Source organism: Perognathus longimembris, chromosome 11 (assembly GCF_023159225.1).
Source record: "Perognathus longimembris pacificus isolate PPM17 chromosome 11, ASM2315922v1, whole genome shotgun sequence".
Taxonomy (NCBI): Eukaryota; Metazoa; Chordata; class Mammalia; order Rodentia; family Heteromyidae; genus Perognathus; species Perognathus longimembris.
The window spans coordinates 6,101,837-6,115,593 of NC_063171.1; the positions used below are offsets into that span (position 1 = coordinate 6,101,837).

At 44.6% G+C, this 13,757-nt stretch overlaps 1 pseudogene; it reads left to right on the forward strand.

Annotated features, from left to right (window-relative positions):
* The first annotated feature begins 5,779 nt into the window (after positions 1 to 5,779).
* On the forward strand, positions 5,780 to 9,761 carry LOC125359790 (annotated as a pseudogene).
* The last annotated feature ends 3,996 nt before the right edge of the window (positions 9,762 to 13,757 follow it).

Consider the following 13,757-nt stretch of genomic DNA (forward strand, 5'->3'; position numbering starts at 1 on the left):
ATAGATTGCCAACAGCCACATCTTGGACTAAAGAGAATTAAGAAGTCTTTTATGGAAAGACCAGAGGTAGAAACAAACTAGATGAGGCAAAGAAATTAACCAGTTTTACGTGTCAATAGTATTGAACTTACACAAGAATCTGCTTTCAAGGGAAAATCTACACATTTTACAAACCTTGCAGTTTCTCTAGGAGCTGTCTAGATTTTGAAATACACCCTGAAGCAAAGATGAACAAGAACCAACCCAACTGTTGGTACCCACAAGAACAGAAAAATCATCTATTGCTCATCTCAAAACTTCCCCTTAAAAACCACTGTACCATGCATTTCTGCCTTTAAAGGCATGTACCTAGGCAAATAGGAGGGCTATATAAGGGCCTCAACCTCCACTTGTAATTGACAAGGCAATCCTTTTCCTTCATTCGGGTCAAAATAAAAAACGTCACTGGGTCATATCCTTTCTGTGTCAGGAGTTATTGCTGCTGATTCCACATGACTGCTAGCATATCAATTCTGAACATAGGCTGCAAGCCTCAACTGCAGTGCTATGATGGTAGCTACATTGGTCAACATGTGGAGGTTATAACAGCATACTTAGGGCAACTGATCTACTTTTACCTCATGAAATCTTCAAAGTTATGACCAGTAGAAATACCCAATAGATATAAAATGTCAACGAGCACCAATGAGCAAGGAAGAGCAGAGCAACTCGTATCATGGTGCCCAAGAAAGAGGGCCCCTCCCACCCACTCCCAGATACCTATTTTCCACACTGAAAATGTGAAGAATTCAGTTACTCACTTTTTAACCTATAATCTTAACCTATAATCTCCCTGAAAGGATATACTGTACACTCACGGGCTCACATGTTATAAGGTGGTGCTACCTTGGGAATTCAGCACAGGGCTGCCTCTCTTCTGCAGCAATGCTTCTCTTACCAAGTTGTGATCTGAGAAATAATTACACAGGATTTGAGTGGCATGGAGAAAGGAGTAACTGATATGGAAAACATCCAATTATATGATAGTCTTTGAAGACAGATTGAAGGCATGAGAGAGTCATCCTAAGAAGTGGCTTTGGTTATTCTAAGATCAAGTGTTTTAATGTCTACTTATCCACATGCCCCAAGAGTTCATATCTAGCTTTCGAAGAAACAGGTTGGTTCATGAAGGGCTCTATATTTGTTGTTTAGACAAGTATAGTATAGATGCAACACAAATTTTGCTGCAGCTCACAGGGAGCCCATCATTCTGAAATCTTAGAACCTGCCCCAGGGGATGGTGAATGCAATCTGGTCCCTGTGGACACTCCCTCTATAGGAGATCTCCTAGACTTTTTGGTGGAAAACATGAAGTTACTGGATGTGAACAGGAGGATGCAAAGCAATGCAGAATTTACAGCTGAGATGGTGCACTCCCATTGTAATGGGTACCTCACACTGCTCCCAGAACACCTCAGGAGCTCAGGCTTCTGCAATCTCAATGTGTTCCTTTTGCTTATGTTCATCCCATGTAAGTTGGCCTGTGCATCCCCTCTTGAGATCTGAAGATAACCCTAAATTCATCTTTTGGGGAGGCATTCTCACCAGGAGAGTGCTTCCACAGAAGATACTTCTCCAGAAGGTCAGGTACCACCACACTTGGTAACAGCTTCCTCTCAAGTGCAATCCTGGACCACTCAATAGCTACTCAGCTTCAAAAGAGACCTGGGAATCTTCATTCTACCAGCCACATGCCCTTCATTGGCTCTGGTTTATCCTACATAAGCTTAAGAGCCAGCACACCAACATCACCTCTGGTAAAAGAGGCAAATATAAAGAACCACCCCCATCATGGATGCCCCTCTAACATGGGTGTTCCCAGCCATGTTCCTCATGAAGAGATGAGAAATGCTAAGATCATGAGACCCATTCTCTAGGAAGGCACGTCTGCCTTGCTATATGAGCAACTAGCCATCAACTTGAGGAGGACTTGGAGGAGGTCCCTCCTGGAAGACTCCTGTGAGTAGAATGCCTTGAGGCTCTGGCACCAACACCTCTGCTTACAAGATGTTTATCTTCCAAGACTACTTGGCCTACAAGAAATAAAGCACCACTTATCATAGAAATTTTCCCACTATGAACACACTAACCAGGTTATTCACATGACAATTTGCAGAAAGCTTTTGTCAAATACATTGCAGCACATCAAGAAGTGTCTTGCACTAGCTTATACCATATCCCTGTCTAAGAATTTCTCAGTCTTAAATTCCACTGTATCATGAGAGCAGGAAACAGTAAGTTTCTATTCTTCCTTAGCAAAATGTCTTCAGTGAAAGACACAAGAATAGTGGGAGCACAGCAGATTTTAGTTTTCTTCCAAGGTGCTAGGCTGATAAAGATCTTCTGGTTTGAAGACAAAGGTGACAATTTTCCAGGAACAGCTGCAATGCCATTTTTAGACTCTAAAATGTACCCACAGTAACAGAAGCAGCAAAAACAGAAAGACATAAGGCAGTTAAGGTGATGAGTTTGTCACATCTACTGCCTTCTAGCATGGGATACATTTTTAAGTCTACCACAGACAAGGTCATGATGCTCAAAGGCCTTGTACATCTAAGTTCAAGGATTTCATGATTTATTCTTCAATCAGAATCCCACTACTGGAAGTTGACAGGATCAGACCTGGATTACCACAGATCACCTTGATGAAGCTAAGTGACTCTCAAGTTGATCTTAGAGTTCTGTCCAACTAGCAGTTCTCCAACTCGCAGTTCTCAGGACAGTCTGAGGAGGTGGGCTTACAAGTAATGCAGAAGGCAGTCTAGATCATGCTGACATGTGACTGCAAAGTCTGGGTGTTAGGCTGGAGACCTCGAGGGTGTTCTAGAGCCAAATCATTGTCCCTAGGGTATCTGGATTGCCCTGCTTTCCATTCTGGGAGCCATCTTTTGTGGTACCCAAAGACACTCTTTACACGATTCTACCAGAGTGCTCATTCAGAGGTTTATACATCATCCATTGTAAGTGAAAGCAGTCAACTATGACTTCCTGGAGACCTCAGGGATCCAGGAGGATTTGTTCAGTAGTAAGGGAACGACACAGGAAGAAAGGGCTTACCAGCAGGCCATAGGAACCTCTCCCATTCTGCTCAGACAGTGCCTGTAGCACAAACTAACTTCTCAAGGGCCCTTAGTTGAGCATAGTCCATTTTCAAGGATGATGAAAAGAGCATGGCCCTCCCTTCCAGATTTCTCCTACGTCAAGAGTCACCTTCCTATCCTGAGAGAATCCTGGGATATAAAGCATTTCATGAAATGTGTGTTGATATGGGGGCATCCCAATGCCCACACCCTATAAATAAACATCCAAAAGATGATCTTAAACATTCATAAGATGATCATAGTCCTGGGCAAGAAGATGGAGATAAGTTTGTCTTCATTCCAGAGCATACTCAACTTATTCTCCTCCCATGAGCCCCTCACATAGCAGAGGACAACTTTGACATTGTCTGGGCAAGAAGAGAAGTTCAGGTTCACCCCACATAGCAGCTCAAACAGGGTATGGCATTCACATCCCAGGAGGACCCCATGTCCACAAGGAATACCCACATCCTAGAGGAGTAATTCCAGGAGACTCAGATTGTCCTCCACATTGTGTGGTTGGTGGGTTCACAGCTAGAGTACCACCAGAACTCTTCCAGGTTGTGCAGCATACAACTATGGCTGAATTCTAGAGATTATTGATTTAAAAAAAAAAAACAACAACTATCAAAGAGCCCAATAGAACCCTTAGTCCATTCAAGACCCCTGTGAAGAGTTATCATGAAAAAAAACCATGTGCATGAATTTCCATGTAAAGATGACTTAAAGGTTGTGTCTAGTGTGATCTATAAGCCAGAAAGATGGAGAAGAGATTTTATAAGAAATGCACAGATGCATAGATAAAAACCTACAACTATCCCCTGATTTCAACTAGATTTGTGAAGCTCCGCATGTGAAAAGGAGGTTGCTATTGCAAACATAGAATAGTCAACTCAGTGCCTACAAAGGTAGCAGTCAGGGCCATAGAGGCTGTGGGTTTTTAACTGGGCTCACTCCTCCTAGGGACTTAAAACACACAACCTTGGGCTCCTTTTCTTCCCTCAGCTAAGGTCATACAAGACTGTACTCTGGCCTGCATATCAAAGTCTTGTGAGCCACCAGCCACTCACAGCAGAGCATTCCAGCATCCCAGTGTTCCTGTTTCCAGTCTTATTCCATCCATACAACAACCATTTCTAGTAGAAATTGACCATCTAAATCTACCTACAGCATGTTTGAAGTGCCAACACCCTTTCTCAGCGCCATGTGAAGCCTCCTTAAGCTCTGCTGCAGCCACGCCCAGCCTTAATCCAAGTTCTACATGAGCATTCTTTCAGGAAAATGTTCATTTTTCTGCGGAGCTCACTACTTTCTTCCTTCACTACACTGTTTCCTCATCATTCAAATTTCACCTTTGGATTAATTTCTCTCAGACAACCAAGGGATATAACTCAAGGGCACATAGCAGGCCCATAGCAGCCCCAGAAACCCCACCTCCCACACCTGAATTCAAGAAACATGCTTCTACTACAACTGAATATTATCAAAAGTGTGCTTTTACACTAATGTTTTAATATATTCAATGTCCTGGGAATATGGCCTAGTGGCAAAAGTGCTTGCCTCATATACATGAAGCCCTGGGTTCGATTCCCCAGCACCACATATACAGAAAATGGCCAGAAGTGGCGCTGTAGCTCAAGTGGTAGAGTGCTGGCCTTGAGCACAAAAGAAGCCAGGGACAGTGCTCAGGCCCTGAGTTCAAGCCCAGGACTGGCAAAAAAAAATATATTCAATGTGTTAAACCAGATTTACCAAGGGGAATAAACACATAGCACCAAGTTTCACAATCATTCACATTTGCACCTGACCTTTCAGCTTATAACAGACCCAACCACATTTTTGTGGCTAACAGTGTCAGCTCTGCTTGAGATTTCAGCATTTCTGGTATCCAAGGTTTGGTTGTTCTCAGACTGCTTTAAAGGGCAATTTGAGTTAAAAGTCCTCTTCTGGCAACATCCAATGTCTCTGCAACTCATTTAACACCTACATTTCAGGTGGATGCTAGGACTAAGACTGATGGGCAAACTCCATGTTGCTTTCACCTAGGCAGTCTCCAAACTTTGGGGGCAAATGGGAGATTCTCCTCATACCATCCCACCTGTGGCTAAAAGAACCATCATCTCCTTTTCTCTACTCCCCCAGGAGGCCTTTCAACTCCAGAAAATACTTTCTTCAGAAAGGTAACAAGGACTTCAAGTAGATGTTCCTATAATGACAAGGCTCTGATGTTTGTTTTAAAACACACACATTCCTGAAGGTTTTTGTGCCCATGCTGGGGCTTCAATTCTAATCTTGAGCCCTAAACTTTTGTGATCAAGGTTTGTACTCTTACCACTTGAGCCTCAGCTCATTTGCTGGCATTTTCTTGGTAGTAAATTGGAGATGAGTCTGTCAGACTTCCCTGCTCAGGCTGTCTTTGAACCTCCATCCTCAGATCTCAGCAGCTTGAGTAGACAGGATTAAAGGTGGGGCCTAGACACACCCTTTCTCTGCAGGCTCCTGCAAGCACACACCCTACTGAAAGGGAAATTGTGGGTTCGTCATTAACTGCATGTAAAGGAGAGCAGCACAGCCTGAACTTCATTGGCTTTGTCCAAGCTGCTGGAGGAATGAGGTGAAGAGCAAGCAGGAACATAACTGGCAGACAGAGGCCCCACAAAGGGACTTGGTGACTAAGGCTCCCTGGGCAGACCTCACAATACAGTCTTGGGCAGCCAGCAATACAGGTGAAACCTCCCAGTAACAGGGGTGGTGTTGAGGGCTGAGGCCTCAGGGTTCAGCCTCTTGCCAGTGGTGGCTCTAAGTAGCAGAGCAGAGCAATCACTTTGAGCAGTTGCTGATCATCGCCTCAGTAGAACCCAACCTTGTTGAAGGCAAGAGAGGGGAAACAAGTTGTTGTAGCCAGTTTGAAATGGCGGGATCCAGACCTGGGCTCAAGGAGAGTCTGGGCAGTGGGGCAGGACTGTTGGGATGGTGGAGGAGTAAGGAGTGTTTGGACTCAAGACTCCCAGCCCCAAGGGGCCTCCTTGCGCCACTGGTGAGTCTAAAACCTTCCAAAATGAACAGGAAGATGGGAGACCAGGGCTTCAAGAGCCCATGGCCTTATAAATTAACCCACCAGGTTCTCTGCATCACCATAAACTTGAGAAAAATCTGTTGTGGGAATCTGTGGAACTGACTGTATTGCCTACAGTTGCAAACTTGCATAGAATCAAGTTGAACAGCAAGCAATGTAGAATAGCCCAAATAAGGATCAATGATTTAGAGGCTGCTTTTGAAAGATTAGGACGACTCCATCTTGAAACTGCAACCATCTTGTTGTGTTAAGCTAAGAATAACCCAACATGTACATAAAACCCGGAAAATGGCTTGTTTATGGTGAAACTAACTAGACATTATACAGATTCCAGGAACAAAGCTGTTTGTGCCGAAACCAACTGGCCATAAAAATCCATTTCCCAGATGGCCCAACCGGTTCGGGAATGTTCCAGATACATTGGCCACCTTGGAATGTCATCAGACCAATTTTAGAGAACCCCTAGCCCCGAGCCAATAAGATTTGTTCTCGCACCCCAAACCTGCTTGCACCTGGTTCATGCTAATCAGATTCGTCCTCACACCCAACCCTGCTTGCACCTGGTTTATGTAACTTTGTGATTTTTTTCCCTTTAAATACCCATATGAAACTCTGCTCACGGCCTTCCTCCTAACCTCCGCTGCATTGGAGTGTAGGACGAGGTCCGGGCTGTAGCTCACCTGAATAAAGCCTTGCTTTTGCATTTCGGAATGTCTGGCTCTCGGTGGTCTTCTTGGTGGTCTCCTTGCGACATGGGCATAACACTTTTAGTTATAATGATCCAACCTTGGAAGTTTGTCACAATGAATCTAAACAGCAAGATCTCACTTCCTTTTCTAATGCTTATATTGCTACAGTTACTGCTGTTGATCCTGAAGCAGGAAATGGAAAGCTTTGCATTAAGGTTCCATCAGAGCTGTGGAAAGACAATGGCAAGTTAAAGGTCCTGAAGAGACACATTACTTTTTTGTTGGATCAACTGAAAGGAGGTCTTCATTTTGTGATACCCAGTGTAGAGGGCACTATGGCAGAGAGAGGAGCTCATGTCTTCTCTTGTGGGTATCAAAATTCCACAAGATGTTGGTTCTCATTGTGTTGATTCCTACTTGGAATTGTGTACATGGAAATTGGAATTTACAGTAGATGCTGCCATGGTGGCAGTGTCCAATGGAGATCTGGTAGAGACAGTATATAGCCATGGTATGAGGAAGAAGACCTTCCATTATATGCTTACCATTCCTACAGTAGCCTCAAGTATCTCCTTGGCCATTGGACCTTTTGAAATACTTGAGGATCCATACATGCATGAGGTTACTCATTTTTGTTTACCTCCACTTCCATTGCTTAAACATAGAACATCTTACCTTCATCAAGTGAGTTTTATGAAGAAATTCTTTTGTGTTGCTAAACCTACTCCTGTTTTAGACTGTGTTCATTGATGAGGCTTATGTGGGAGTGGCGACCTATGCTTCCATGAGCATTTTCAGCACAAATCTACTACACAGCGCCAGGATTATAGAGGAGATGCCTCTGACTAGGAGGTGTTTATCTCAGTCATTGGCCCAGCATTTTTTTTGAATGTTTTCTAGCCAGAATGTCTTGGTCCAATGAGTGGGTGCTGAAAGGAATTTCTGGCTATACTTATGAACTTTGGATGAAAAACACTTGGTGTTAATGAATACTGCCATTGGATTAAGGAGGAACTAGATAAAATAGTGGCATATGAGCTGAAAACTGGGAGGGAGGTTTACTATATCCTCTATTTCATGGAGGAAAAAAGGATAATCCAGCATCCCACCTACACTTTTCGATAAAGCACCCACACACTCTTTCCTGAGACTTCTACACTATATTTCAGTGTGAAGCTCACCTGGTGATGAGACTGATAGAAAATAGGTTAGGCATGGAATTTATGTTGCAGGTTTTCCATAAATGCTAAATTTGGCTAGGACTGCTTCATCTCAGAAGTTCTATTCACATATGTGGAGTCAGATATTGGTTTCCTGGTCTGGATTTTTTAAATCCATTTCAAATGTCTTTCAAAAATATCCAGCCCTTAGTAAAGCAAGGGGTAGACCAGGGTGAGGTAGTAAAATTTTATGAAAGTTTTGCATTTAATAGAAAACAAAATGTCTTAGAACTGGTAATAAGCAAGAGTATACATCCTTGGAACTCAGAAATACGTGGGACCAGTTCAAAGTGACAGTACAGGAATAAGATGGATCTTTCGGTCACATGCTGCAGATTGAAGAGAACAGCCTGAAACATGATATCCCCTGCCATTCCATAAGCAGAAGGCACGAGAGAAAAATCCCACTGATGAATGGGGAAGCTAACATAGATCTTTCTGCCATAGATGTGGATTCTCCTTTGCTATGGATAAGAATAGACCCAGATATATCAGTGCTGAGGAAGGAAGAGATCAAGCAGTCTGGTTTTATGTGGCAATATCAGCTCCTCTATGCAAGGGATGTGGTCACAGTAGGAATCCATCTTGGCCTTGGAGAAGTTTCCTACGCCTGCACCCCGCCTTGCACTCACTGATAGCTTAGAACTAGAGCAGTGTTTCTACCAAGTGAGACTGTCAGCTTGCTTCTGCCTTGCGAAGATTGCAAATTCATTGGGGAACACGTGGACAGGACCACTGGTGATGAGATCACTTTTTACCAGGATATTTTGTTGTAAAACTTGCCCAAACATTGTGAAAACAAAACTTTAGGAGCTTTCAGTTATTTGCTACAAAAGACTGCTAGTTGCAATGGCTTTGTTAATACATTCATAACCTTTGTCCTAAAAATGACTTCACATTCACATTTTAGATTTAATCAAGTAAAACGACAACAAAAAATAATGTATCAGATAACTATTACCATGCAGAAGTGATTGATGCTCTGGCCAACAGTTACACCAGAAGTCAGTGTGAACAATGCATTAACACTGGGGATAACTTAAAACCTGATGTGCAACTCATTCTGGAGGAATTCACCAGACTCTCAAATATGGAAAAACTACTTCCAAGTTACAGACATACCATTACTGTCAGTTGCTTGAGAGCCATAAGGGTGTTTCAGAAGAATGGACATGTGCCCAGTGACCCAGCTCTTTAAATTCAGCTCTTATGCTGGATATGGCTGTTTTGTGGACATCAGGATAGCAGCTTTTGAAGCAGTTGTTGACTATATTAAACTGCACTATACTAAAGTGTACAGGAGCTATGAAGAACTGCAGTGGCTGCTTAATGTGGTCCAGAATGAGGCTTATGCAATGAAGCCCTGGAAGATCAACTCTGGAAACTTATGAGTTCCAGTACTTCATGACTGGAGGTTACGGTGTGGTGCTGTGGATGTGTATTTCACACTTTTTGGTGTCAGTAGACCTTCCTGTTTACCCTTGCCAGAGTTGGGTCTGTTCTTAATCTAAAGGGGGAAAATGCTGTGCTGAATCCTTTCATAATTCCACAGGCCATAACAGGCAACCAAGAAGTGAGAAATAATCCAAGCAGTCATGCACAGCAAATTGGATTTCAGAACCCACTTTCAAGTTCTCCAGAAGGGAGGGAGCAGTAGCCAGGACAGCAGATGGAGCCCTAGAACCAGATGTGGTGTCCAAGAATGCTGTGGCAATCATTGTAAAGTGTGTGTGTGTGTGTGTGTGGGGGTGATCAGGAGCCCCTCAGCTCTGTAGACTCAACAGATGGCCACTTCTTGCCCCATCCAGCCAGGTGCCGAGGCCCATCCCCAACACCCATCCATGGTGAGGGCCCAGCACGAGGAATTAGCTGCTCCACAGCCAGAAAATCAAATTCTCTGGGAGAAGAAGACAGTCTTCCTAATGTGAGAGAAGTCTTATTCCTCATCACTGAATAGTCTAAGTGAAGCAGGAAGGTAAGAATCAGCCCAGGAGAGGAGGGGTCTCCTCAGAGCTTCAACCCTGGAGAGCAGGGCAGTGACTGGGGCCAGCTCAGGGGCCCTTCCTGCCAGAGGAGCTCTGAGGAGAGGCCCAGGCATGCACAGGGCTGGGACTGAGATGGCCAGCATCTGCAGGCTTCAGCAGAAGAGCAGGCATTAGACCAAGCCAGAAGCCAGCAGGACCACCAGAAGGAGGTGGTCAGTGGCAGTGCTACAGAGGCCCAGGATATGGCCCCTTGACCATGGCACAATACAAAGAAGTGCCTAAGAGAAACCAAGTTTCTTTTTTTTTTGGCCAGTCCTGGGGCTTGGACTCAGGGCCTGAGCACTGTCCCTGGCTTCTTTTTGCTCAAGGCTAGCACTCTGCCACTTGAGTCACAGTGCCACTTCTGTCCATTTTCTGTATATGTGGTGCTGGGGAATCGAACCCAGGGCCTCATGTATATGAGGCAGGCACTCTTGCCACTAGGCCATATCCCCAGCCCCAGAAACCAAGTTTCTTTCTGTGGCACTTCTTGAAGATACTGAAGCTTTCCATGGCATAGTCATTAAATACAGCAAGCCCCAAAAGCACGGATCCCCCCAGAAAAAAAATGCTGCTATCTCGATCCTTTTAAAAAGGAGGTACATCCAGTCCTATATGTCCATTGATAGAGTGCCAATCTTTTCAGCCAACACCAGGACATAGCCAACATTCCCACCGATCACCCCTCACACACAAAGCAGCATGTAGTCTTCCAGTATGAGCTTGCAGAGTACACCAGCTCTGATGGAACAGTTGGCCTGACTATGAAGCCCAACATCATTGACCTTGGCTCAGGAAATGAAACCTCCTTAACAAAAGTGCATTGAGCCACAGAGATACTCAGCACTCAAGAGAAGGAATCCCCTTTCAAACCACTATTTTGAAAACAAAACTGAGAGCAAGACTTATGTTTTCCCTGTACAGAATTGGGCACAAGCAGCCTCAACCAGGCTCCTCACCCAGAACTAGGCTCCATCCTAAGGTGCATGGAGACAGCAGCACCCCATAGAATCTATACCATCCTCTGGCCACACGGTACTGCATCAGTCCGTCCAGTGTCCAAGGTCAGAGAAAATGCCAAGTTAGCTGAAAATGAAGCAAAAGGCTCCTGTGGGACTGGGAATATGGCCTATTGGTAAGAGTGCTTGCCTCGTATACATGAAGCCCTGGGTTCGAGTCCCAAGCACCACATATATAGAAAATGGCCAGAAGTGGCACTGTGGCTCAAGTGGGAGAGTGCTTTCCTTGAGCAAAAAGAAGCCAGGGACAGTGCTCAGGCCCTGAGTCCAAGGCCCACAACTGCCCCCCTAAAAAACAAACAAAAGGCTCCTGTGGCTATTTTACAGGTTGCCATTTACCGTAAGGTGCTGTGTTTGAGCATTGTAGGCATGTTCAAATGGCCACCGTGGGTGCTGAAAATTTCTGTTTCTCTCTGAAGTCAGGAACTGACCTGGAGTGCCATCCCACAATAATTCCTTTAGGGAACCTTTGGCCCAACACAAGAGTATAGGCTCCCACTTGTTGATCCTGAACTATGGATACTGGGGTTAACTGGTGTCAGCTTGGCATCTTGCTGTGAAAATGCTTAGAAGTGAATCCCCACCTGCAGATCCATGTAATAGGCTCATATGAATTCCTGGAGGCCGAGGCAGGGACTTGGACATCAGGTTACCAGACCTGTATCATGTACTTCACTGAATTCTCAAGCTCCCTGTGAACCTGTTCCTTGACCATGACCCTGATCAGGCCACGGACAACTCAGCCATCATTCTGCTAGCAATGGGGAAATGTGCCCCCCAATTTCCTGTGTTCCAGTCTGCAGCTCTAGCCTTCAATGTGACGAACTAGAAGTTGCAGGATAGGAGAAGGGCTCATAAACCAAAGTTCTCAAAACATGTGTTTAGTAGCTTCCACAGGGTTTTAATTTTACTTGATAGGAGCAACACAACCTCTGTAGAGAGAATATTTTAGTTCAAGCAGCCAAGATTGTACTGGACCACCTTTAGTCCTTGTGACAGCTATATTGGTTTTGTGCCTGATTTAGCACTTTTGTGACTACTAGGAAAGATTTTTGGCCAGTACTGGGACTTGAATGGAAGGCCTGGGCTCTGTCCCTGAGCCTCTCTGTGATCAAGGCTAGTGCTCTACGACTTGATCCAGAGTCACTTCCACCTTTTTGTATTTATGTGGTACTGGGGAATCAAACACAGGGCTTTATGCATGCTAGTCAAGTACTCAACCACTAAGCCACACTCCAAGATGCTAGGAAAAGATTTTTTTAATTCATACTAAGCTTGGCAGACCTTTAGCCTCCATCAGGCTTATAAGGCTGGAAATTAAGAAGGCACCGGAACCTTGCAAATTTCCCTGCTTCCTTGAAGACATCTTAATATTGTGAAAGACTTCCCTGTCTCTTAAGTCTTCACTCCACAAGCCTACAAGTTTGTGAGGTCTTTTCATGGTAGACCCACCTAGGTATCAGTTCACTCCACCCAGTTTCTCAGGAGGAAAAGAAAAAAAGAAATAAAGTGTTTAGCTACTTGGCCTCCCTCTCCATGGAAATAGAGACACATACTGCCAATCTCTACTTGCTCTGCTTTGGAAAGTTGCTACGCCTCTATCCATATTCACAGATACAGACTGGGGGGGGGGGTGGAGGGCTGTGTGTGTAAAAAAAAAGCCCCAATGGCTCTAAGGAGCCCAGGGCAGTGTTCTATGGTGACAGGTGCTGGCAGAGGCTAAGGGATTCTTAAATGCTCCGGGATCTTCTCCCTGAAACCTCATAGTTCCCTTTAGTACTTGGGAATAAGGACTGGATCTAGTTCTCCTAAGACTTAGCCTAAGCACATGAGGTATGGAGTAGAGGCTCTTCAAGCTCAAGGGCTAGGCAAGGGAGCCAAGGGCTTATGAGAACAATGAGCAAAGACTAGAGGTGTATACAAGGAGACTGTGAAAGGCAGAACTTCCATTGACTGGAGGGTATCATCAGTAATGGACTCTAGCATGACTATCAGACCAGAGATTGCTGCAACACAAGACAGTGTTACCAGAGAGCCAAGACTCTACCCCACGGACACATAGGCCAGACCCCAGTGTGTCCATAGGAGAGATCACACTGGCCACACAAAGTAGGACAGCACATGATAAGTGTCTTTGGCTGGATTGTGGGAGGGAAGATGAAGCAAGGGTTATTTGAATATTTGTCCAAGCAAAGCTTTTCAATTGGAGAGCTTCTGAACCCATCCTTGAATTTGGTTAGGAAAGACCCCTCTGGTTAACACTCAGTGAGAGGTAATTAACTATTCTACCAACACACCCAAGGTTTGTAAATTCTAATCCCTACTGTGTGTTAAGGACAGCAGCTTGGGCTATGGAGGTGGAAGACCCAAGCTCGAATCCCGATTGTACTAATGGCTTTTGAACCCATCCCAGGCCCCTAATGTAAAGAGGACCAAGAACATACAGCCAGTGCCTAACCAAAAGGTACTCAAATGGTCTGAGGGCAGAGGACTGACCTTCTCTGGGATGAAGCATAAATACCAGCAGAGGCAGACAAAAGCAGGACTCTAGTACCTGGATTTGGCACACTAGCATGCAGTCTTTCACAGTGCATGGGAATACAGGAAAAG